This window comes from Delphinapterus leucas, chromosome 8, assembly GCF_059928025.1.
Source record: "Delphinapterus leucas isolate spDelLeu-1000000601 "Yukka" chromosome 8, BTC_Dleu_Yukka2, whole genome shotgun sequence".
Lineage (NCBI taxonomy): Eukaryota > Metazoa > Chordata > Mammalia > Artiodactyla > Monodontidae > Delphinapterus > Delphinapterus leucas.
The window spans coordinates 70432932-70456306 of record NC_143136.1 but is presented as its reverse complement, the minus strand read 5'-3'; the positions used below and the strand labels follow the sequence as shown (position 1 = coordinate 70456306).

The 23375-nt window shown below is 37.0% G+C and overlaps 1 protein-coding gene across 6 annotated transcripts in view; it reads left to right on the top strand.

Annotated features, from left to right (window-relative positions):
- Nucleotides 1–23375, top strand: part of PSMD14 (proteasome 26S subunit, non-ATPase 14) — a 92355-nt gene that overhangs the window by 12551 nt on the left and 56429 nt on the right. The window contains exons 4-5 of one of the 6 annotated variants that reach the window (XM_089916772.1): nucleotides 7378–7465; nucleotides 8809–9067. The exons of 3 other annotated variants lie outside the window; for them this stretch is intronic. The gene's annotated coding sequence lies outside the window, so the exon portion shown is untranslated. 2 more of the 6 variants (XM_089916771.1, XM_089916774.1) reach the window with 2 other exon arrangements.

Here is a 23375-nt window from a genome sequence, read left to right as displayed (position 1 = left end):
TAAAAGTATTTACTGCTGTAATTTGACTGCTCAATTGTCTTCATAACTATCCCAACTTAGGTCTTGGCAACCAGACTATTTCCAAAAGTAGTCAAGACTAAACCCAACAGATGGGCCTAGCCAAAGCATAGTCTGCAGCATCTAAAAGTGTTTTTTTAAATAGTTTAATGATAGTTATTTTATTTATTTATATTTTGGCCATGCCACGTGACTTGGGGGATCTTAGTTCCCCAACCAGGGTTCCAACCCGTGTTCCCTGAAGTGGAAGCTTGGAGTCCTGACCAATGGACCGCTAGGGAATTCCATCTAAAAGTTTTTGTTTAAGTCTCTTGGTCCATTTTAGCTTTAGGAAGAGTCAAGATAAGCTTAAAAGTAAATGAGGGCTTCCCTGGTGGCGCAGTGGTTGAGAGTCCGCCTGCCGATGCAGGGGACACGGGTTTGTGCCCCGGTCCGGGAGGATCCCACATGCCGCAGAGCGGCTGGGCCCGTGAGCCATGGCCACTGGGCCTGTGCGTCCGGAGCCTGTGCTCCGCAACGGGAGAGGCCACAACAGTGAGAGGCCCGGGTACTGCAAAAAAAAAAAAAAGTAAATGAAACTTAAGTAAAATGTCAATGACATTTATTATCTCGTCTTGTATTTACATTCTTTAGGCCAGTATTTTGAGTTTTCATGTGTTGGGTGTTATGCTATAGGGAATACCAAGGTAAACAAGAACATTGTTACTTAATCTAGGGACTTAACATTCTAGTAGACATACAGCAGTTATGTTTCAAGTGCCTGGCACATATTAACTCTTTGAATTAGCGAATACCAGTGCTTACTGTAAATAATGTGATTTGTAGAGGATGTGGTACTTAATTTTTTTTCCCAAAAAAGGAAAGTGAGACTGAGTTGAGGAAATGATGCTTGAGCTAAATTTTGGAATGTAGCCAACACATGTTGAGAAAGGCCTGGAGAATAGGTGATGTGAGGGGGAAAATGGGAAAAGAATCTGGTAAGGGAGTTTGCAGTAGATTATAAAAGGTACTGAATGCCATTTTTAGTGATTTTTACTTTTTCCCTAGTAGATGTACTTTAATGAAGACTTTTTTTAAGCAAAGCTGTGGGATAACTGAATCTGTGTTTTTGAAAAGTAATTCTAGTGGTAGTTTGAAGAATAGGTAGGAGGGAAGAGTTTGAAGGTAAAGTCATCAGTTATATGAAATATTTTTGTCTTTTAATCTTCTAGGTACATAGTAGGGTTATACTTTTCCATCTTTTTTTGTGTGTGTGTATGGTACGCGGGCCTCTCACTGCTGTGGCCTCTCCTGTTGCGGAGAACAGGCTCCGGACGCGCAGGCTCAGTGGCCATGGCCCACGGGCCCAGCCGCTCTGCGGCATGTGGGATCCTCCCGGACCAGGGCATGAACCCGTGTCCCTTGCATCGGCAGGCGGACTCTCAACCACTGCGCCACCAGGGAAGCCCTTTTCCATCATTTTTGAACTTAGCCTGCTCATGATTTTGCTTTGGCCAATGGAGTGTGAGTTGGAAATTAACAGGTCACTTTTAGGTGGAAGCTTTAAGAATCTGTGTGCTTTGCCTGCCCTGGTAATCAAGGAAGCATGGAAATGGAATCTCTCTTAACTGAGAGAGAGTGACATACAACCTGCAAGTCAGAAATCCTATGATTTTTGTGTGAAATTCCCTAATTTTTTTAGTCTCTAGTTTTTAAGAAACATGATATAGGCCAAACTAAGCACAAACCAAAAACATATGTGTTGCCTATAAGTTATCAGATTGTACCTTTCTAACGCAGACCTCAGTAAATTTCAGATGCAAAAATAAGGGAAAATACTGTAGGTGAGTGGTCAGAGAAGGCTTTCTGAAAGTGGTGAGATGTAAGCTACATTTTGAAGGATTATTTCAGTTCGCTAGACTTAAAAAAATAACTTCATGGATTGGATATGATCTATTTTATTTGTTATAACTCCCAAATTCACACAGTATACAGATTTTATATTTATAACCAATAACTGTTTTTTTGGTTTTTGTTATGTGTCTTGGAATAGAAATGTTCTTTCAGTTACCTGTCTTTCAGATTTTGGTCTAACATTTTATAGAAAGAATTAATTTAACATAGTAATGGGGGGAAATGCCTGGAATAAATGAAGAAATAATAAACTTTCATGAATGATGAGTCTCAATATCACATGCCAGTTATCTCCAGTTAATCCTAAATTCAATACAGTTCCAATAAAAATATCAACCAGAATTTTCATGGAATTAGAAAACTGATTCTAAAATTCATATAGGAGAAAAAAAATCCAAGAATAGCAAATAAATTCTTAGAAAGGAAAAAGAAACTGCTCTACCAAATATCAAAATATATTTTAATGCTGTGTGACTCAAGTAGTGTTATATTGGTATAGAAATAGTCAGGTAGATCAGCATAATCAGATACAAAGTCCAGAAACAGACTTATGCATATATGGGAGCTTGATTTATAATAGAGATGGTATTAAAAATTAGTGGGGAAGGAGAGGCCTGTTCATTAAATGATGCTGAAGCAAGCGGCTTTCTATATGGGGGGAAAAATAATATTAGATTCTTACATTATTCTGTACACAAAAGTGTATATCAGATGTATTGAAGACCTACCTGTGAAGATTAAACTTTATAATTTTGGAAGACACACCTATTAGGATGCCTATTATCCAAAAATATGTAGCAAATAAACAACTGTTGGTGAGAGTGTAGAGAAATCCTTGTGCATTGCTGGTAGGAATGTAAAATTGTGTGATCTCTGTGGAAAATGGTATGGTGGTTCCTCAAAAAATTAAACAATTGCCATATGATCCAGCAATTCCATGTCTAGGTATATACCCCAAAGAACTGAAATTAGGGAGTCAGATATTTGTACAGACATTTCATAGCAGCATTATTTGCAATAGCCAAAAAGTGGAAGCAACTTGTACTTATTGATGGTTGAGTGGATAAACAAAATGTGGTGTATTAATACTGTGGAGTATTATTCAGCCTTAAAAAGGAAGTTCTGACACATGCTATGACATTGATGAACCTTGAAGACATTATACTGAATGAAATTAGCCAGTCAGAAAAGGACAAATATTTTATGATTCCACTTAAATGAGTTACTAGAGTAGTCTGATTCCTAGAGACAAAAAGTAGAATGGTGGTTGCCAGGAGTTGGGGGTTGTAGTGGAATGGGGAGTTGGTGTTTAATGGTACAGAGTTTCACTTTGGGAAGATGAAAGTTCTGTAGATAGATAGTGCTGATGATTGCACAACAATGTGAATGTACTTAATGCCACAGAATTGTACACTTAAAAATGGTTAAAATGGTAAATTTTATGTTATGTATATTTTACCACATTAAGAAATTCAATTACCATATCTTTGTAATAAGAGTAACAATATCTACTTCAGATAGTTCTTATAAGGATTAAATAAACTAACCCGTGACCATGTCAGACACACAGTACATAGCCCCAAAAAATGTTTTTTGGAAGAAAATTTCGTCCTTTATGACCTCAAAATAGGAAAGCAGAACTCAAAAGAGAGGATTAGTAATTTGACTACCTCAATACATTACTAACTGTTGTCCTAACAAAGACAATAGAAACAAACTTAAAAGACAAGTAGTAGAGCAAGAGGAGATATTTGCGACACGTTCATCCACAACACATTTAGTGGAACCATAAATCAGTAACACAAAAGAGACCTATAGGAAAAAAGATCATGAAACGATAATCTGTAGAACAAGATTTGCCGACAAACATGAAAAGGTAGTCAACCTTACCGTATATCAGGGAAATGAAAAGTAAAACAAGTATTAGATTGGTTTTTTAAAACAGAAGTATGTTGTTTTAAGTGTTAATGAAGATTTGGGGAAGCAAGAATTCTCATGGAAGACTTTTTCCTTAGGGTTGGTGTGGGTGTGGCAGTTTGGATTATTGAAAAATTGCAAAGTACTTAAGTGTCTATCTGTGCCAAAATGCATTATGATGGAATATTATGCAGCAGTTAAAATGAACTAGATTCTATATCTCAATGTGTGTAATAGACCTTACAAACATATTAAGAGAAAATTTCAGGTTGTAGATATATACATACAATATGAAAGCATTAATGCTAATTTTAAAAACATAGAATAACTTTTTTTAAGGGCATGTAACTTTAGTAAAAGTATTACAAGTTCTATAGCAGCACTGTCCAATAGAACTTTATGCTGTGAAGGAAATGTTCTATATCTCTGCTAATACAATAGCTATTAGCCACATGTGGCTATTAAGCCTTTGAAATGTGACTAGAACAAGTGAAAAACTGAATTTTAAATTTTATTTAATTTTAATTTTAATTAACTTAAATTTTATAGCCACATGTAGCTGTTGAGTCTGTGATAATGTGCCTAGTGTGACTGAAGAACTGAATTTTTAATTTTACTTAAACTTAAATAGTCACATGTAGATAGTGGCTACCATATTGTATAACACATGCCCAGATAACTCATACCAAATTCATGAGAAGGGAGGGAGACAAAAGGAATTTCCACTTCATAAATAATGTTCTCTCTTTTTAATAAACAAACACAAAAATTAAAGCAAAAGAACAAGTCAGTGAATAGCATTAAATAACATTTTCCTTTGGTAAAAACTTTTTTAAAAAAGCTGCCAAGTAAAACATAATCAGAAATTCATTTTATTTTTCAGTACTTTTTTTCATGCCTTACTTAGACATTCCATATTCTCCTTGGAGTTGAAGAGGGTAACACTATAGCAGTTGCCAGAGACTAGATCATGCAGGGCCTTGTAGAAAATTCTCTTCCAAGTGAGTTGGGAGGTTGTTAGAGATTTTTGAGCAAAGGAGTTATGCTCATCATACTTCCATTTTTAAAGAACCTGGATACTCTGGAGATGAGACTTAAGAATGGAAGCGGAGACATGAAGCTACTACGGTACTGTTTTAAAATAAATTACAGATTATGACTTATTTTTATTGTGTATTTATCTACTGGAGATTCTGGTGTGGCTTCAGCCACATTTGAAATAAAACCTTTATTTACTGCTGGTGCACTAGCATGAAAATGAGCAGGTGTTTACAAAAGGCTTTTTATGAGTTCTCTTTATGTTCCTGAGCTCTTTAACCTGTCTGTATTGACAGTTTTTATATACTGATGGGTGCTTCTGGTTACCTTTCACCCCCCTTTGATTCATTGAGTATCCTGATGTGATCCTCTGAACATTTACAAAGAGCCTTTCTAAACACTGTTAGATTAATTTGGCCATTTTTGTTCCTATTGAGAAATAGGGAAGGGTCAAGAAATTTTAATTCTTTTATTTCTTTGCTTAACTACAAGTAAATAGTGATTTTGCTTTAGAAACAAAGGAAGAATACGAAATGCTTTTAATTTTTTTTCATTTGCTGCTCTTGTCATGTAATAATTTTATTATTTAAAAAAGTATAGTTCCTAATTATTCTATTCATATACTTGAGCTGATGTTTCTACTGTAGAAAATTAGAAAGAGGTCAGGTCAAAAACATGCTAATTAGAGCATATTCTTTCTAGGTGTCATTGTAGTATAATTCTTCTGAATAGTTATTAAACCCCATGAAAAATGTGCTCCTGAGGAGTCTCAAATTCTTGAGAGTTCTCAAGTAAAAGGGAAGCAAAACAGATATCTGGTGGGTGCACTGTAGTTAATCCGTGTTCTTTTGTTTGAACATTCTAGTTGTGACTGGGCTTTCAAGGGGAAAAGGTGTTTGACACTTGTGAATGTTAAATTCTGTCTTGATATGAAATTACTGTAAATGACTTTGCTTGAATTCTTTAGAACATAAGGGGAGCAGTGACGTGTTTTCAATTATAGTGAAATTGTCTTCCAGAATTAATCACATTCTGATGAAATAGAAAATCAAAATCATGAGGAAAAATGAAATGTTAAGATTTTAAAATTAAAGTCAAGGATATGATGGATCCATGACAACTGATACTGCTTTTGGTAGAAAGGGTATATGGGGTGAGAAACAGGAAAAGATACCTCTGTCTAATATAGGAAACTGAGATGTTACAGCATAATCTTAATATTCCAAATGTATGGGATGTTATGGTCATAAAAATCGAATTTATGTCTTTTCCTTCCCTACCCTCAACATTGTTTTACTTGTTTGATTTACTGGTAACCATTCTCATTTGGTACACTGATCTTTGGGTTTCCTATCTTAAACTTGTGTTACATAGTTTCTAATTTTTCAGTTCATATTATCATTTGGACAGTTTTTTAGGCTATCATACTCACTTGAAATGTGGACAGACATGGCCAGTGTTCTCTCCCACAACATACATTCAAGGTGGTTCTTTGTGGAATATTTTCTGGGTTGAGCATCCTGGAAGCATGCCACGAGAGCAGGGCAATGGTCTCTAGTGGGCAGCCTCCCAGTGCTGCTTTTCAAACTGTTGCCAGTGATTTCACAGGCTCTTCCTTCCAGGAAACTGAATGAATGCCTGTGTTGGGCACAATGGGAAGGCTTAGGGACAGTAAAGAGTTAAGTAAACTATTCTTTTCAAAAGCACCCTTTCTGTTATATAGAAAAGGTATTCTTTTACATCATGGGAAACTACTTATTTTGTTACCTAGTAAAATACATTTTTGTTACCATTATATTGCTGTATCACTATAGGGAGTTAATATTGATTTTACTTTAGCTTATAACTAGTTCCACAGTTTCTGGCTACTGTTTCCTTCCCACTTGCAGGTTCTGGTTACTATATGCATTTCCTAGTTTCTATTTTATAGGCTAACTGAGGTCTTCAAATATTTTATAGCTCAGTCTTTCTACAAGGGTCTTCCTGGGGATTTCCTTGGCGTCTATGAAAATTGTAGCAATATAGGGAGATAGCCAGATACTCTAAATAGGGAATGTAAGTTTCAGTGGGATCTGGAGCAAATGTATGGATCTGTAAAGAGAACTCACTTTTTTTTTTCTGCGGTACGCGGGCGTCTCACTGCTGTGGCCTTTCCCGTTGCGGAGCACAGGCTCCGGACGCGCAGGCTCAGCGGCCATGGCTCACGGGCCCAGCCGCTCCGCAGCATGTGGGATCTTCCCGGACCGGGGCACGAATCCGTGTCCCCTGCATCGGCAGGCGGACTCTCAACCACTGCGCCACCAGGGAAGCCCAGAACTCACATATTTTGACAGTTGTATCAGGATTCCCCTCTAGAATTTATAGCAGTGGTGTGGAGAAAGGGATGAGAGCCAAATGGACGAATGCTAAGGGCTCCCATGTTTTAATGTGAGATGTTCTATGTATGTAATCTCCTCGTTTAATCCTCACAACAATCCTATATGGGTAGGGATAATTATTTCCATATTATAGGGTCAAGTCACGGAACTAACAAGAAGTGGAGCTAGAGTTGGAACACAAGTCCTGATGCCAAAGCCTATCTACAGCAACATGTCCTCAGGTAGATAATATCTGTAATAATGTTGTCACTGGCTACTTGCTTCATAAATTAAAAAACCTTAAACAGTCTGGAATTTTTACTGCAAAATGTAGGTGACGAGAAGATTCTTGCTTTACAATTCTTTAGGAAACCTAAAATATTTGAGAGGATTTTTCTTCATTATGACGTGTAATACTTGGCCAATGTTTTTAAAATATTTAAGGAATGAGTAAATATTTCATTCATTTTATTCCCTGTGACAATGTATATCTTGACATATTGATGAAGACAGAGGAAACAAATAGTACAACTTTTTAAAGAAGGTTTATATTTCTTACTCTTTTAGTTTATAAAACATTTTCATTACTGTTCATAAACTGATTAGTGCTCTAAACTAATTGTCAAAATGTGTGGTTTCATTAAAAAAATTATTTCTGGAAAGAGGCTTCTATTATTAAGCTAATTTGAATGACCAATCTTGTTGTACCTTGACTTGTAATAATGAAAGAAGAGGTACAGAGAGCTGTTTTATTTGAATAATAGACTTGCCAATTAGCCATCAAGTGCTTCCATCTGTGAAATTGTTGATCAGATGGGTTAGCTGGGATGTTTCCAGACTAGGGCATCATAAATGGCACTTGAAAAGTGTCACTTTGATGATGAGGTTTCAAGTATTACACTGCTTGATGCTGTGGAACCTTTTTTTCCTTTTGCAGTACCATGTTTTTTTAGAACATACTGATCCCACTTATGAATTCTGTGGCATCAAGAGAACTTGGGAGACCTGCCACTGATGTAAAGTTCTGCCTAATCTGCAGCTCTGGTCTGTGCTGAGATTAAATTAGAGTGTTAACAGCTTCTTTCATGGCCTTCACAGTAATGTTGGTTGGTGATCTGACTGGCACAGGCAGGCAATGCTCATTACCTGTGGGCCATGGAACTGGCACATGTTGGCAAGTTTCTTTGCACTTTCCCATTAATATAAACTCAGTTTCAAGTGTCTTACTCCCTTAAGTAAGTGGATAATAGTCTAAGCTATGTAAGTGTTGAGGTTTCTATGTAGCAATTGTATAAAGTGAATTTAACATCTGCACTATACATTTTTAAGGATTTAAGTTACATATTGGTAATTATTACATTAAAAATTTAATAACAACTTGGAAATATAAATTTCTGGACATAATTGTCATATGTCCTTCTTCACAATACTATATCTTTCTTGCTTGGTCTTATATTTTATAGGATGATTTCTGTAGTAAGTTGACTTCCTTGAATGCTTGTGGATATGATTAGCTATTGGAGTCCCTGAATGACATTCCTGTCTGTTAGGCCTGTATCATGCTTTTCTTTTCCCATAAACCCAGATTCCTGAAATTTGGGCAGGCTTCCTGGTCACCAGTCTGTGTGGGGACAAATTCACGTCCTTGTCACTTTGTGGACACCAGCTTGCCCTTCTGTCTGCCCTGGCACAGATCTCTGACCTGCCTAAACTCATTGTGAAAGGCAGTATGTTTTGGGCAATGCTGAAAGAAAGGCACGCTCTGGAGCTAGACCAGATGTAAACGGTGGCTGAGCTCCATGGAAGAGGAAGAGAATGAGAATGCTGTGTCAGCATGAAGGAAAGTGAGTGGTTTGTGATCTTGTTCCTATTCATTTTTCTTCCAGGGTAGATTTTCATAAATTTGAACCATCCTCAGGTCCTTCAGCCTCCTGGAGTGTACCATCTATCCCCCAATGAGAGAAAAGTATCAATTCAAATGTTTTGTTGTTTGTTATTTGGGAGTATCTGACCACTGTGCCTTTTTTTTCTCAAAGGTTTGGCTGTTCCCTCTCCTAGGCAAAAATGTCCGGTAGTTAGTGAATAACATTGATTAGGCAACAGGTTTCTGTTTTACAGGTGAGGAAATTGAGGCATATAGCAATTCACTTGTTCAGTGTACTATATCGTTTGAAGAAATATGACATTTGGCAAAAAAAAGTGACTTCAAAGCAGAACTGAAAGGCTGTTGCTTTTAAGTGCTCCTCTGTAGAGCAGTAAATGGAAGTATAAGAAAAGAAGAGAGATGTGACAGTGTGACCTGTGCCTTTCTTCCCAAAAGAATAGAACTTTTCCCTGTGCCTTTTGACCACAGTTACTCTTTCATACCTTGTAAGCATTTTTTTCCTGATGTTTTTTCTGTCCCTGTTCCATAATTCCTCAGAAATAGCAACTTGGTAATCTTTTGCATGGTATCCCAAATAATATCGTGAATAGATAAATGCTTAATGAAGTTAGGGTAGTCAGCAAGAGTATTTCTAAGAAATCTTGGAGAGGTGATTTCTGTCCCTTACCCTCTAGCTGTTATGCTTTAGAACTTCTGAGCCTTTTATGCTTCTAAGAGCATAAATCAAGGAGTTTTTTTGAGAACGAAACAAGATATTTTTTTAAAAAGGTGAATAGTTGTTTTAAAATAGGTGATATATGACATGTTACAGAGTTAAGAAATTAACTGTGCGTATGTTGAATGTGTCCTTGCTGTTTCTGTCCCCTTCCCTAGAAACACCTGTTATCAGTTTCTTTCTGTTCTTCCAAAGATATTCTATATCAATGCTGTCTGATAGAACATTCCGTGAGGGTAGAAATGTATTATAGCTAGGTGCCTAATATGGTAGCCACTAGCCATGTAGCTATCAAGCCCTTAAAGTGTGGGTGGTATGACTGAAGAACTAAATGTTTAAATTTAATTTTAAATAGTTTAAGTAGCTGCATGTGGCCAATGCTACTATATTAGACAGTGCAGTATACATACTTAATAGTATATTCTGGAGATTGTCCCAATGCATACTTATACATATAAAGCTGCCTCATTTTCTTTAAATGATTGTTTGCTATTCCTTTTTATGGATGAACCATGATTTATTTAACCAGTCCTCTGTCAGTAATGCTTAGGTTGTTTTCTGTCTTAATGTTTTCACAAGGATATTTACTACAACATTGGCAGCTTTGAATTTAGGCTTCACCACTTACCTTGATCACCTTGGACACATTGGTTGATTTTTGAGCCTCAGCTTGCTCATTTATACAGTAGGCGCAGTAGTATCCACTTCGCGGGATTATGTGATCATTAGAAGTAATTTATGTAAAAGACTCAAGAATGGTCTAGGAGCTCAAATTAGGTGTAGTAGATAATAGCTTTACTGTTACGTATTATTTTAATAATGAGACCATAACAACCCCATTGGCTGATGTTTAGCGTTGAATTGTGGCAGAAAATTGAGAAAGCTTTGCTTAGCCCATTTTAGGTTTGTAAGTATAGACAGTCTCTACCTTTTATTCACTTGACTTCTCTGAATTGTACATAGCCATCTGTAGATTACTCTTCATATGCTAATTTAGAACTTTTGTATATCAACTGGCAAAACTGTACATTTAAAGCTCTTACATGGTGCCTTGCCTGTCAGCCAATGGTTAAATTTAAGCAAGATCACTGTCTTAATACAACATTGCTTGTGTTTGGATATTTTATGGTATATTTGAATATTGATGGAAAACAGGAAAATAAAGATGCTTATACTATTTAGAAGCAGCCATAAAATTATATGGATTATGGAAGTATATTATGAGTTTAGATATCAGTTTTTTCTTTAGTATTTTCAGTGATGTTGTTTATAAATAAAACCCTTAGAATTTTATTGAAAAAGTAAACTTTTTGCGTTGTGATTCCTTGACCACAGGTGATTTTTTCATTCTTAATAGTCTGGCAACTATTAATAAACTTGTTTTACGTTTTCCTTGACTTCACTCTTCATAAACATTAAGATCTGTTAACAACACCTTTGCACTTCATATGAATGGTTTTCTTATTCAAAGTTATTTAAAGAAAAGTTAGATTAATTTTTTAAAGGCAGTAATCAAAATTTTCACAAGTATACAGATTAAGAACCAATTTCAAGCATGTTCTGTGTCTGTGTATACTAGGAAGGAAATGTGCTGGCGGGTTTTTGTTGTTTTTAATCTGAGTACCTAAATGGCATGTTTGTGAGTGAAACTCAGTTAAAGGAAAAACAAAGTATTAGCCTTTTTCTATCTAAATTTAGTATTTATTTCTAAAGCATATATATATTATATTGAAATTAGAATTGCTAGTTTGTTTGTTTGTTTGCGGTACGTGGGCCTCTCACTGTTTTGGCCTCTCCTGTTGCGGAGCACAGGCTCCAGACGCGCAGGCTCAGCGGCCATGGCTCACGGGCCCAGCCGTTCCTCGGCATGTGGGATCTTCCCGGACCGGGGCACGAACCCGTGTCCCCTGCATCGGCAGGCGGGCTCTCAACCACTGTGCCACCAGGGAAGCCCAGAATTGCTAGTTTTTGATAGACATCAGTAATTTAAGTATTAAAAGTTTATCGTTAAAAGTAGTAGGTGGAGTGATAGCAGCTGTGTGCCAGGCACTGTATTATTTGCAGTACATATGTTGATACCATTTAATCCTCATAGTAACCAGTACTTTGGGTATGATTAGCCCCATTTCACAACGGAAAGTGAACCTTAGCTTTAAGCTGTGTAGTGAGGATTCAACCTCACATTTATTTTTTCTGATTCCGAAATATCTATGCTGTTTATAATATTTTAGTTTGGGAGGGAGTTTTATCAAATCGTTGATAAGCATCATCATCTTCCTTATATACTGACTTTATAGGAATCGCCCAGTTCAAATGGTTATACTTTGTTCATGGTGATGGTCTCAGGGCTGCCTGTGCAGATGATTTTGAGCAGTAAGTAATAATATTTTTCAGTGTGTAAACAGTAAGGTACATTTGCCTTAATTGAAATGATGCACTGAATCAAAGGGATTAGACTGTGGGTCAGGAGATTTGGTTCTGACGTGTAGATTGCACAGTTGTTTAAATTATCTGTGTTTATTTTCCTGTCTGTTCCTATCTGTATGTTCAATAAAAGTGTGATTATACTTCTTTGACCACTTCGTTGTTTTATGGATCAATAAAACAAACGATGAGAGGATTTAAAAATGTTTTGCAAAGTCATACAGCACTCAACGAATACTTTAAAATATTGGCTGTCTTCAAGCACATAACGTTGTGGTGAGTTGTCAAGCCTTGATGAAGCATCCCTAAACTAGATTGTCTCCTAAGACCATAATTTCTCTTAACTTTTGGAGCTGTCTTTGGAACTACAAATTATGAGATAGGAGGTTTGGAAACTGCAGAGAGAAAGGGGAGTGAGAGAGGGAGAGAGAGGGGGAGTGTGTGTGTGTGTGTGTGTGTGTGTGTGTGTGTAAGTAAACACAGGTGCTGTAAACCAATTACATTGTAGGTAGAATCAGGAGTTGATTTTTTTTTTTGAAAGGTAGGAAAACTGCTCTTAAAAAGTTTTAATTGGGCATCTTTGAATGAATGCTATTTTTGCCATGATGCCGGAATTTGCTGAATTGCTATGACAGATCGTATTATCTACCCTATTTGTAGGCCTTTTTTCAATTTTATGCTTACAAAAGAGTTTTATTTTGTAGTCACTATATTTGAGAAAGATCACAAGAGGAGGTACTTGGGCATTAAATAACTTTACAATATTCTTGAGTTATAAGAAGTTAGGATAGAAATATTTATAAGCCTTTTATTTTTGTTTTATTTTTAATAGTTTTATTGAGATATAATTGGCAGCCACTAAACTATACATACTTAAAGTACATAATTTGATAAGTTTTGACATGTATACATACACCTATGTATACTACATAGTATACTATGTCACTACAATCATGATGGTGAACATCCATCTCCCCCTCTCCTCCAGATTTATTTATGCCATTTCGTAGGCCCTCTCCTTTCACTCTTCCTCATTCCTCAGGCAACAACTCATCTGCCTTTATACATTAGTTTTCATTTTCTAGACTGTTAAACAAATGGAATTTACAGTAGATTTTCTTTTTCATTTCGCTTTCATTACTATATTTCAAGATTCTTCTCTGAGTGTTTATCGATAGCTCGTTCCCTTTTATTACTAAGTAGTATTTCATTGGCTGGATATACCACACTTAGTTTATCCATTCACCTATTCATAAATATTTTAGTGTTTTCTGGTTTGGGGCTATTACAAATAAAGCTGCTATGAACACTCTGTACATGTTTTATTTCTCTTGGGTAAATACCTAGAAGTGGAATGGCTGGATTATATGGTAGGTGTGTGTTTAACTAACTAAAATAAAAAACTGCCAAACTTCTCAAAAATGATTTACTGTCTTACATTCCCACTAGCAGTGTGAGAGTTCCAGTTCCTGCACATCCTGGCTAACACTTGGTGCATGGTATGGTTAATTTTTAAAATTTTAGCCATTCTAAAAGGTAGTGGTATCTGATTATACTTTTAGTTTGCATTTTCTTAATGACTTATGATGTTGAACATTTTTTCATGTGGTAATTTGCCATTTATATATCTTTTTTAGTGAGGTCTTTATTAAAGTCTGCTGCCCAGTTTTTACTGGGCTGTTTTATTAATGAGTTTTGTGAGTTCTTTATCTATTCTAGATATAAGTCGTTTATCGAATACATGATTGCAGATATCTTCTCCCAGTCTATGGCTTATTTTTTTATTCTGTTAGTGTTTTTCAAAGAGTGGTGTTCTGGGCTTCCCTGGTGGCGCAGTGGTTGAGCGTCCGCCTGCCGATGCAGGGGACACGGGTTAGTGACCCGGTCCGGGAAGATCCCACATGCCGCGGAGCGGCTGGGCCCGTGAGCCATGGCCGCTGAGCCTGCGCGTGCAGAGCCTGTGCTCCGCAACGGGAGAGGCCACAACAGTGAGAGACCCGCGTACCGCAAAAAAAAAAAAAAAAGAAGAGTGGTGTTCTTAATTTTGGAGTCTAGTTTATAAGATTTTTCTGTTATAAATTATACTTTGGTGTGATATCGAAGAGATTTATGCCAACCCAAGGTCACAAAGATATTCACTTATGTTTTCTTCTAGAAATTTTATAGTTTAACATTTTATATTTAGTTCTGTGATCCATTTTGGATTAATTTTTATATATGATGCAAGATATGGATCATGTTCAGTTTTTAAAACTTTTTGCATGTGAATATCAAATTGTTACAGCATCAATTGTTGATTATTTTTTTCTCTACCTTTGTATTTGTACCTTTGTTGGAAATCAGTTGTCTCTATATGTATGGCTTTATTTCTGGAGTCTCTGTTCTGTCCCATTATCTATTTATTTATCTTTTTAAGCCAGTACTGCACTGTCTTGAATGTTGTAGCTCTATAACACGTGTTGAAATCAGGTTGTGTTAGTCCTCCAGTTGTTGTTGATGTTGTTTAACAGCATTGTTTTGGCCATTCTAGGTCCTTTGCATCTTCATATATGTTTAAAAATTAGGTATGTCAATTTCAGTAAATAAAAATCTGCTGGGGTTTTGGCTGATGGTATATCAGACCTACACATCAATTTGGGGAGTATTGACATCTTAACTATATTGTGTCTTCCAACCCATGAACATAGTATATCTCTCTATTTATTTAGATTTACTTTAATTTTTCTCAGTAATTTTTTTGTAGTTTTCAGTGTACAGAATTTTTATATCCTGTCATGTTTATGTCTAAGTATTTCATATTTTTGATGCTATTATAAGCAGTATTTTTATTTCATTGATTATCTTGTCTGTGAAAAAGACAGTTTTAGGGGACTTCTCTGGTGGCGCAGTGGTTAGAATCTGTCTGCCAGTGCAGGGGACACGGGTTCGAGCTCTGGTCCAGGAAGATCCCACGTGCTGCGGAGCAACTAAGCCCATGCACCACAACTACTGAGCCTGCGAGCCACAACTACTGAAGCCCATGAGCCTAGAGCCCGTGCTCTGCAACTAGAGAAGCCACCGCAAGGAGAAGCTCACGCACCGCAACGAAGAGTAGCCCCTGCTCTCCGCAGCTAGAGAAAGCCCATGCTCAGCAACAAAGACCCAATGCAGCCAAAAATAAATTTAAAAAAAAAAATTATTTTTTTATTGAAATTTAGACTCAATGTGAGTGAATTAGTATATAAAAAAAAGGACAGTTATACTTTTTCCTTTCTAATCTGGATGCCTTTTATTTCTTGCTTTATTAAATTGACTGTAAATGTCAGTAAAATGTTGAATAGAAGTGGCAAAAGTAGTCATTCCTATCCTGTTCCTGATCTTAGGGGGAAAGCGTTTATTTCACTATCAAATATGATATTAGCTGTATGTTTTTTAATAGATGTTCTTTATCAGGTTACAGAAGTTCTCTACTATTTTTACTTTGTCACAGTTTTCATCAGGAATGGATGTTGGATTTTGTCAAGTCTCTTTTCTGCATCTTTTGAGATGATCGTGTTTTGACCCTTTATCATTATATAGTGACCTTCTTTAGCCCTTGTAATGTTTTTTGCTATGAAATTGATAGCATCCTAGCTTTCTCTTGATTACTATTAATGTGGTGTATCTTTTCCTGTCTTTTTCATGTTAATATATTTGGGTCTTTGTTACTTCCTATTTGAAGTAACTTTCTTGTAGGCACTATGTAGTTAGGTCTTGTTTGTTTTTAATCCACTCTGATAATCTTGGCTTTTTAATTGAAAATTTAAGATTATTTACATTTAATGCAATTATTGATATGATTAAGTTTCAATCCGTTATATTGCTGTTTACTTAGTATTTTTCTCATTTGTTCTTTTGTTGCTTTTTCCTTTTCTACCTCCTTCATGTAATATTATATTACTTCACTTGTAGCATATGAATGTTAAAATAGTATATTTTGTATCTCCTCTGGTATGTTACTGTTATAATTTTTAGTCTCACCTGTTACAAAATGTGTAGTATGATTTTATTATTTTTGTCTGAGTAGTCTTTTTTTTTTGGTGGCGGTGGTAAAATATACGTAACAAAATTTGCCAGTTTAACCATTCTTAAGTGTACAGTTCAGTGGCTTTAGGTACATTCACATTGTTGTGCACTTAACACCAACATTCATCTCCAAAAGCTTTTCATCTTCCCTGTACCTATTACTAAACAATAATTCCTCATTCCCCTCTCCTCCAGCCCCTGGCAACCACCATTATACTTTCTGTTTCTATGAATCTAACTACTCTAGGTACCTCATATAAGTGGAATTATACAATATTTGCCGATTTGTGACTGTCTTATTTTACTTTGCATAATGTCTTCAGGGTTCATCCATGTTGAATCATGTGTCAAAATTTCCTTCCTTCCTCCCTCCCTCCCTTCCACCCTTCCTCCCTCCCTCCCTTCCACCCTTCCTCCCTCCCTCCCTTCCTCCCTCCCTCCCTCCCTCACTTCCACCCTCCCTCCCTCCCTCCCTCCCTCCCTCCCTCTTCCTTCCTTCCTTCCTTCCTTCCTTCCTTCACTTATTTATGGCTGTGTTGGGTCTTTGTTGTTGCCAGGCTTTCTCTAGTTGTGGCGAGCAGGGGCTACTCTTCGTTGCGGTGGGTGGGCTTCTCATTGTGGTGGCTTCTCTTGTTGTGGAGCACGGGCTCTAGGGCATGTGGACTCAGTAGTTCTGGCTCGCGGGCTCTAGAGCGCAGGCTCAGTAGTTGTGGTGCACGGGCTTAGTTGCTCCGTGGCATGTGGGATCTTCCCAGACCAGGGCTTGAACCCACGTCCCCTGCGTTGGCAGGCGGATTCTTAACCACTGCACCACCAGGGAAGTCCCTCCTTCCTTTTTAAGGCTGAATAATACTCCATGTATGATATACCATGTTTTGTTTATTCATCTGATGATGGACATTTGGGTTGTTTCAACCTTTTGGCTATTGTGAATAATGCTTCTGTGAACATTGGTATACAAATATCTGTTCTAATCACTGTGTTAAATTCTTTTGGGTATATACCCAGAAGTGGATTTGCTGGATCATATGTTAATTCTATTTTTAAGTTTTTGAGGAACTGCCATACTATTTTTCACAGCAGTGCATTATCTTTTAGAGATTTAAATAATAAGAAAAATCATATATTTACCTATGTAGTTATCATTTCCTGTGTTCTTTCTTTTGTGTGGATCTATATTTTTATCTCGTATTATTTTCCCTTTGTCTGAAGGACATAACATTTTTTGTAATGCAGGTCTGCTGCCCATTAAAAAAATTGGACGATTTTTCTTTTAATATTGAGCTGTAGAAGTTCTTTATATACTGTGGACTCAAGCCTCCTTATATGATTTGCAAATATTTTCTTCCAGTCTGTGGGCTCTCTTTTCACTTTCTTGATGGTGATCAGCCTTCTCTTTTATGATGTGTGTTTGTTTCTTTTTCTTTTGGCCGCACAGCGCGGCATGCGGGATCTTAGTTCCCTGACCAGGGATCGAACCTGCACCCTCTGCAGTGGAAGCACAGGGTCTTAACCACTGGACCTCCAGAGAAGTCCTATAACTTGTGTTTTTGATGTTGTACTAAGAAATCATTGTTTAGCCAGAGTTCATGAAGATTTACTCCTCTGTTTTCTTCCAGGAGTTTTATGATTTTAACTCTTGCATTTAGTTCTGTGATCCACTTTGTGCATGGTGTGAGGTCATGCTTTTGCATGTAGATATCTAGTTGTCTCAGCACTATCTGTTGAAAAGACTCTTCTTTCCCCATTGAATTGTCTTGGCTCCTTTATCAAAGATTTATTGACCATAAATGTTGGGATTTATATCTGAACTTTCAAATCTGTTTCATTGATCTCAGTATCTCTCCTTATTGTTCTGTAATACTTAAAAAATTTTTCTCTTTATCACTGGTTTTTAGTTATGCTATGCAGTGATATAGTTTTCTTCGTATTTCTTGTGCTTGTGGTTTGTTGACCTTCCCATATCTGTAGATTTATTATTTTCATCAAGTTTCAACAGATTTAGAAATTATTTTTTAAAATATTTTTTCTGTCCTCCTACCACCTTTCCCACCCTTTCAAGGATCCCAATGACATGTATATTTTTCTTACAGTAGTTGTCCCTGCTGATGGCTCTTAATTTTTTTCCAGTGTCTTTGGTCTCTGTGTTTCATTTCCTATTGCTGTGTCTTCAAGTTCACTCAATTTTTTCTTGTGCAGTGTTTGACCTTTCATTAAACCTATCCAATATATTTTTCATCTTACAGCATTTTTTTCTATCTTTTGGCCACCCGTGGACACCCTAGAGATAGAGCTCCCCCAAGCCCCTCTAAATTCACCACATATTTTATCCTGTTGCCACTGATGTATTGTGGCATTCATCATAAGAAGTTTCATTTGGATCATTTTTATGTGTTTCATGTCTTAACTTTTTGACAGTTATAGTAAGATTTTAATCTCCTTGTCTGTTAATTTTAACATCTATATTGGTTCCAGATTGGTTTCAATTAATTGATTTATCTCCTCATTGTGGGCCACATTTTCTTGCTCTTTTGCATGCCTGGTAATTTTTTTTACTAGTGCCTGACATTGTGAGTTTTACTTTGTATGTTGGCTGTTTTGTATTTTTATAGAATATTCTTGATACTTGTTATGGGGTGCAGTTAAATTACTTGGAACCTGTTTGAATCTTTCTATTTTGGTTTTAAAATTTGTTAGGTGAGACTGGAACAGTGCTTAGTCTTGGGCTTATTATTTTACACTACTGAGGCAAGACCTTTCTGTCTAATCAACGCCTTGTGCATTTTAAAGTTTTTCTGTTTGGCTGATGGGAAAAGCATTATTACCAGTGCTATGTGAGAGGTAGGTACTCCTCCCTCTAATCTTGTTGGGTGTTCTTAACACGGCCTTAAGTAGTTTCCTCATATACCTGCACTGATTAGTACTCAGTTGAATATTCAAGGAGGACCCTCAGAAGATCCCAAGGTTTTTCTCCCTTTGCAGCTATTTTCTCTCTGGTAGTCTGTCCTGATAACTCTAGCTGCTTTGGTCTCCCAGTAATCTCAGCTCTTAACGTCTCAATTTAGAGAGTCCAGTAGTCTTTGCCTGGTTTCCTTCCCCCTGCACTGCAGCCTGGAAACTGTCTCAAGGCAATAAGCCAAGGTAGTAGCAGGGTTCACCTCCTTTGTTTCCAGGTTCTCAGAGATCACTGTCTTTTGTTGCCTGATCAGTGTCTTGCAAGCTATTGTTTTATATAGTTTTATCTTTTTTATTTTCTGGTGAGAACGTAAATTTAGTCCCTGTTACTCTATCTTGGACATAAGCAGATGTCTTTTTTACTTACTTTTTAATAAGAAAAATTTGTGTGGGACTGGATATTCTAGATGGATTCTCTTTTCTAGTGGAACTTTAGAGAGATCAGTATTAAAATTGTACTTAGATTTTTTTTTTTTTTGCAGTATGCGGGCCTCTCACTGTTGTGGCCTCTCCCACTGCGAAGCACAGACTCCGGACGCGCAGGCCCAGCGGCCATGGCTCACGGGCCCAGACGCTCCGCGGCATGTGGGATCTTCCCGGACCGGGGCATGAACCCGCGTCCCCTGCATTGGCAGGCAGATTCTTAACCACTGCGCCACCAGGGAAGCCCCTGTACTTAGATTTTAAGAAAATATACTGACATTGAACAGTTAATTGAAACCAAATTAACAGAAAGTGCTGTTCTTTCTTAGCATTCAGAGGTAGTAAATAAACAAGATAGGTTATTGCTTTATGGACACATAAAATTTAATGTGTAAGGCAGGATTTCTTAAACAGGATAGATAGCACAAATACTAATGGGATAGATTGATAAATTTACACTGAAATTTAAAATTCGTTTTCCTTTATAAACGTGATTATAAAATAAATAGTTAATATTTGTGGAACACTTAGATGTGCCAGACACTGTTCTAAGTACTTTAAATATATTAACTCATGCAGTCTTTGAACAACTATATGAAGTTGTGTTATTGCTAAGAGTCCTCATTTTTTCAGATAAAACTGAGGCATGAAGAAATGTAAAAAGCAAAGTGGGGAGCCGCAGATTGGGAAAGATTTATCTAACATATAATGGACAAAGCACTTCATCAGTATATATATTTTGCTTCTACAAATCAATAAGAAAAAGACATACATTTTTAAATGGGCAAAAGATAGGAACATTAGAAGCTTATACATGGTTTATAAACATATATAAGCTAGTGGTAGTGTACAACCACCTTGTACATTTTGGTAAAATCTAGTAACGATGAAGATTTGCTTATCCTGGGCTTCCTTGGTGGTGCAGTGGTTGAGAGTCCACCTGCCGATGCAGGGGACACGGGTTCGTGCCCCGGTCCGGGAGGATCCCACATGCCGTGGAGCGGCTGGGCCCGTGAGCCATGGCCACTGAGCCTGCGCGTCCGGAGCCTGTGCTCCGCAACGGGAGAGGCCACAACAGTGAGAGGCCTGCGTACCGCAAAAAAAAAAAAAAAAAAAAAAAAAAAATTTGCTTATCCTACATCCTAGGAGATCTTTCCCTAATTATATTCCCTAGGGAAAGTCTCCCACGTGGATGCAAGAACATTCACAACAGCATTGTTTATAACCCTTCAGTACTCCTTTCTTAAAGGGCTGGATAGTAAATATTTTAGACTTGTGGACCAAATGGTTTCTGTTGCAACCACTCAATTTCACTCTGCCATTGTAGTGTTAAAGCAGCCATACATACATAATACAAAATGAATGTGCCTGGCTGTGTTCCAATAAAACTTCATTTTTCAAAAACAGTCGGCTGGTTCTTCCACAGGCCCTAGTTCGCTGATCTCTAGTTTATAATATCAAAAAATTGAAAACAACCTAATTGTCCATCAGTAGGAGAATGTGTACATAACTTTGCTTAACAGTGGACTTTTGTAAAGTAGATGATCTACACAAATCAGCATGATTAATCCGTACTAACATACTGGAGGAAAAAAGCAAGTGGAGGAATAATACATTCTAAGTTTTAATATACAATTTAAAAACATACAAATACTATAAAATATATTACCTGCATGTACTTACATAGTGAAAGTATGAGGAAATGCATGATATCACCAAAAATTAGAATAGTGGGTACAACAGGGGGTATGGAGAAGATGCAGTCAATCAGGGAGGATGACACAGGAGCTTCAGCCTAACTTTTGGTGATGTTTTATTTCATAAGCTGTTTAGTGAGAGTATTATTTATTAGGTCTTTTGTGTCTCTTAAATATTTTATAATGAAGTTTAAAAGAAACAAAGTTTAAAAGAAATTAACAGTGGTTAGTTTGAAAAAAACATTTGTTGTTTGCTCTGTGGATAGTTGTCACTTGGCTCTCTTTTTCTCCCAACTGCTCACATACCTGCCTCATTGGCCTCTCTGACACCCAGGAAGGCAACTTTCTACTCTTAGGCCTGAAACAGATTAGTTCCCTAAACAATAACCCTTGTGTCCGTGCTGCCTAGTTGATTTACTATCTCAGTCTCTTGTTCTCTAAGTATACTTCAGGCATATTAGTTTCCTTTTCTCTAGCCTCTCATTTATTCAGCCTTTTGGATATACTTATCCTCCTGGAGAAGGGATCTAAAGTTCTTAACGGAGACCACATAAGCATAGGATTGCCTTTGGCATTTTCGTGTGTGCTTGGCTCAGAGAGGCATCAGAATGCCTTGCTTGGCATGTTAGTGGGTGAGATAGTGATCAAAAAATAAAAGCCAAAACTGCATTTATTTATGAAGAAATTGAAGAGTTATTTATTGAGCATCTTTTTGTAATTCCTCGAGTGTCCCATGTCATTCTTCTCATTCATTCATGACTTTGTATAAGGAATTCTCTCTAAACGAATGTCCTTTGCCTCCATTGTTTGTCTGATTAATTACTACTTACTAATTACTATGTCAGTGAGGAAGGCTGGGGTATGCTTTAGCAACAACCCTTAAACTTCAACCGCTTAAAACTACAAAGCTTTCTTTTTTGTTCACGCTGGGTCAGCTGGGTACTATTCTGTGGTGTCATCCTTACTCTGGGACTCAAGCTGATAGAACATCATCACTGAGCACTGGCTCTTAAAAAGCTTTGACCGGGAATGACAGGTCACCTCTGCTTACATCTCATGGGCTAAAGCAAGTCACATGTTCACATCTAACTTCCATCAAGGAGATGCAGTTCTATTATGTTCCAGAGAGAAGGGCTATAGCAGTAATTGTCACCCATGATGTCTCAAAACCTGATTAATCTCTCCTTATTTCGTATTTCTGTGACACTGTAAAACCTCTGTATTTCACTGAGTTGAAATGATAATAAAACCCTATAGTAATATTGAATGTGATATGTTTGGCAGTTGGCTGTAGACCTCTGAAATTCCTAGCCAGGTAGCTGGGCAGACTTACCTCAGTCATTTCATTAACCTTGCAATAAGGAAATCTTTGCTTTATAAGTTTACAGCAGTGGTTCTCAACCTTGGCTGTACTTTAGAATCACTCACCCCAGAGCAGTTTAAATCAGAGTCTCGGATGGTGGGTCCAGGCATCAGAATTTTTTAAGCTCGCCAGGTGATTCTGAGGAATAAACAGGGTTTAAGAACCACTGGCTTCCATGTTCATTGCTTGTTTGCTTTTTGGGGAGGCTCTTTGAAAATAAGGCTTTATTTTTATTATATCCCCAAGGCTTATTCTCTTTCCTATTTTTTTGGTACCAAACCCCTATTACAATTATATATATATTTTTTATGTTTACTTGTATAATTATCTGTCTCCTACATACATTTTAAGGACTAGCACCACGTGTAATTGGTTCATCATATACCTAGTTCATGTCGCAGTATGTAGCACATACAGTTTCCCCAAGTCCTTTTCCTTTTTCTCTCCTAGCCATGCCCACAATTTTTGGATTCCCTCTACTCTATATGGTACTTTTTCTTATATAATACATGGTTCCTTGGTCTTTCTCTTCTTTCATTAGATGAGATAAATATCATATTTGAAAAAATATAAAGCAACATGCACCCAAACAGGCAAGGTTATTAGTGTTCTGTGTTAACACCTCTAGGGCCCGGCTTTTATGGCT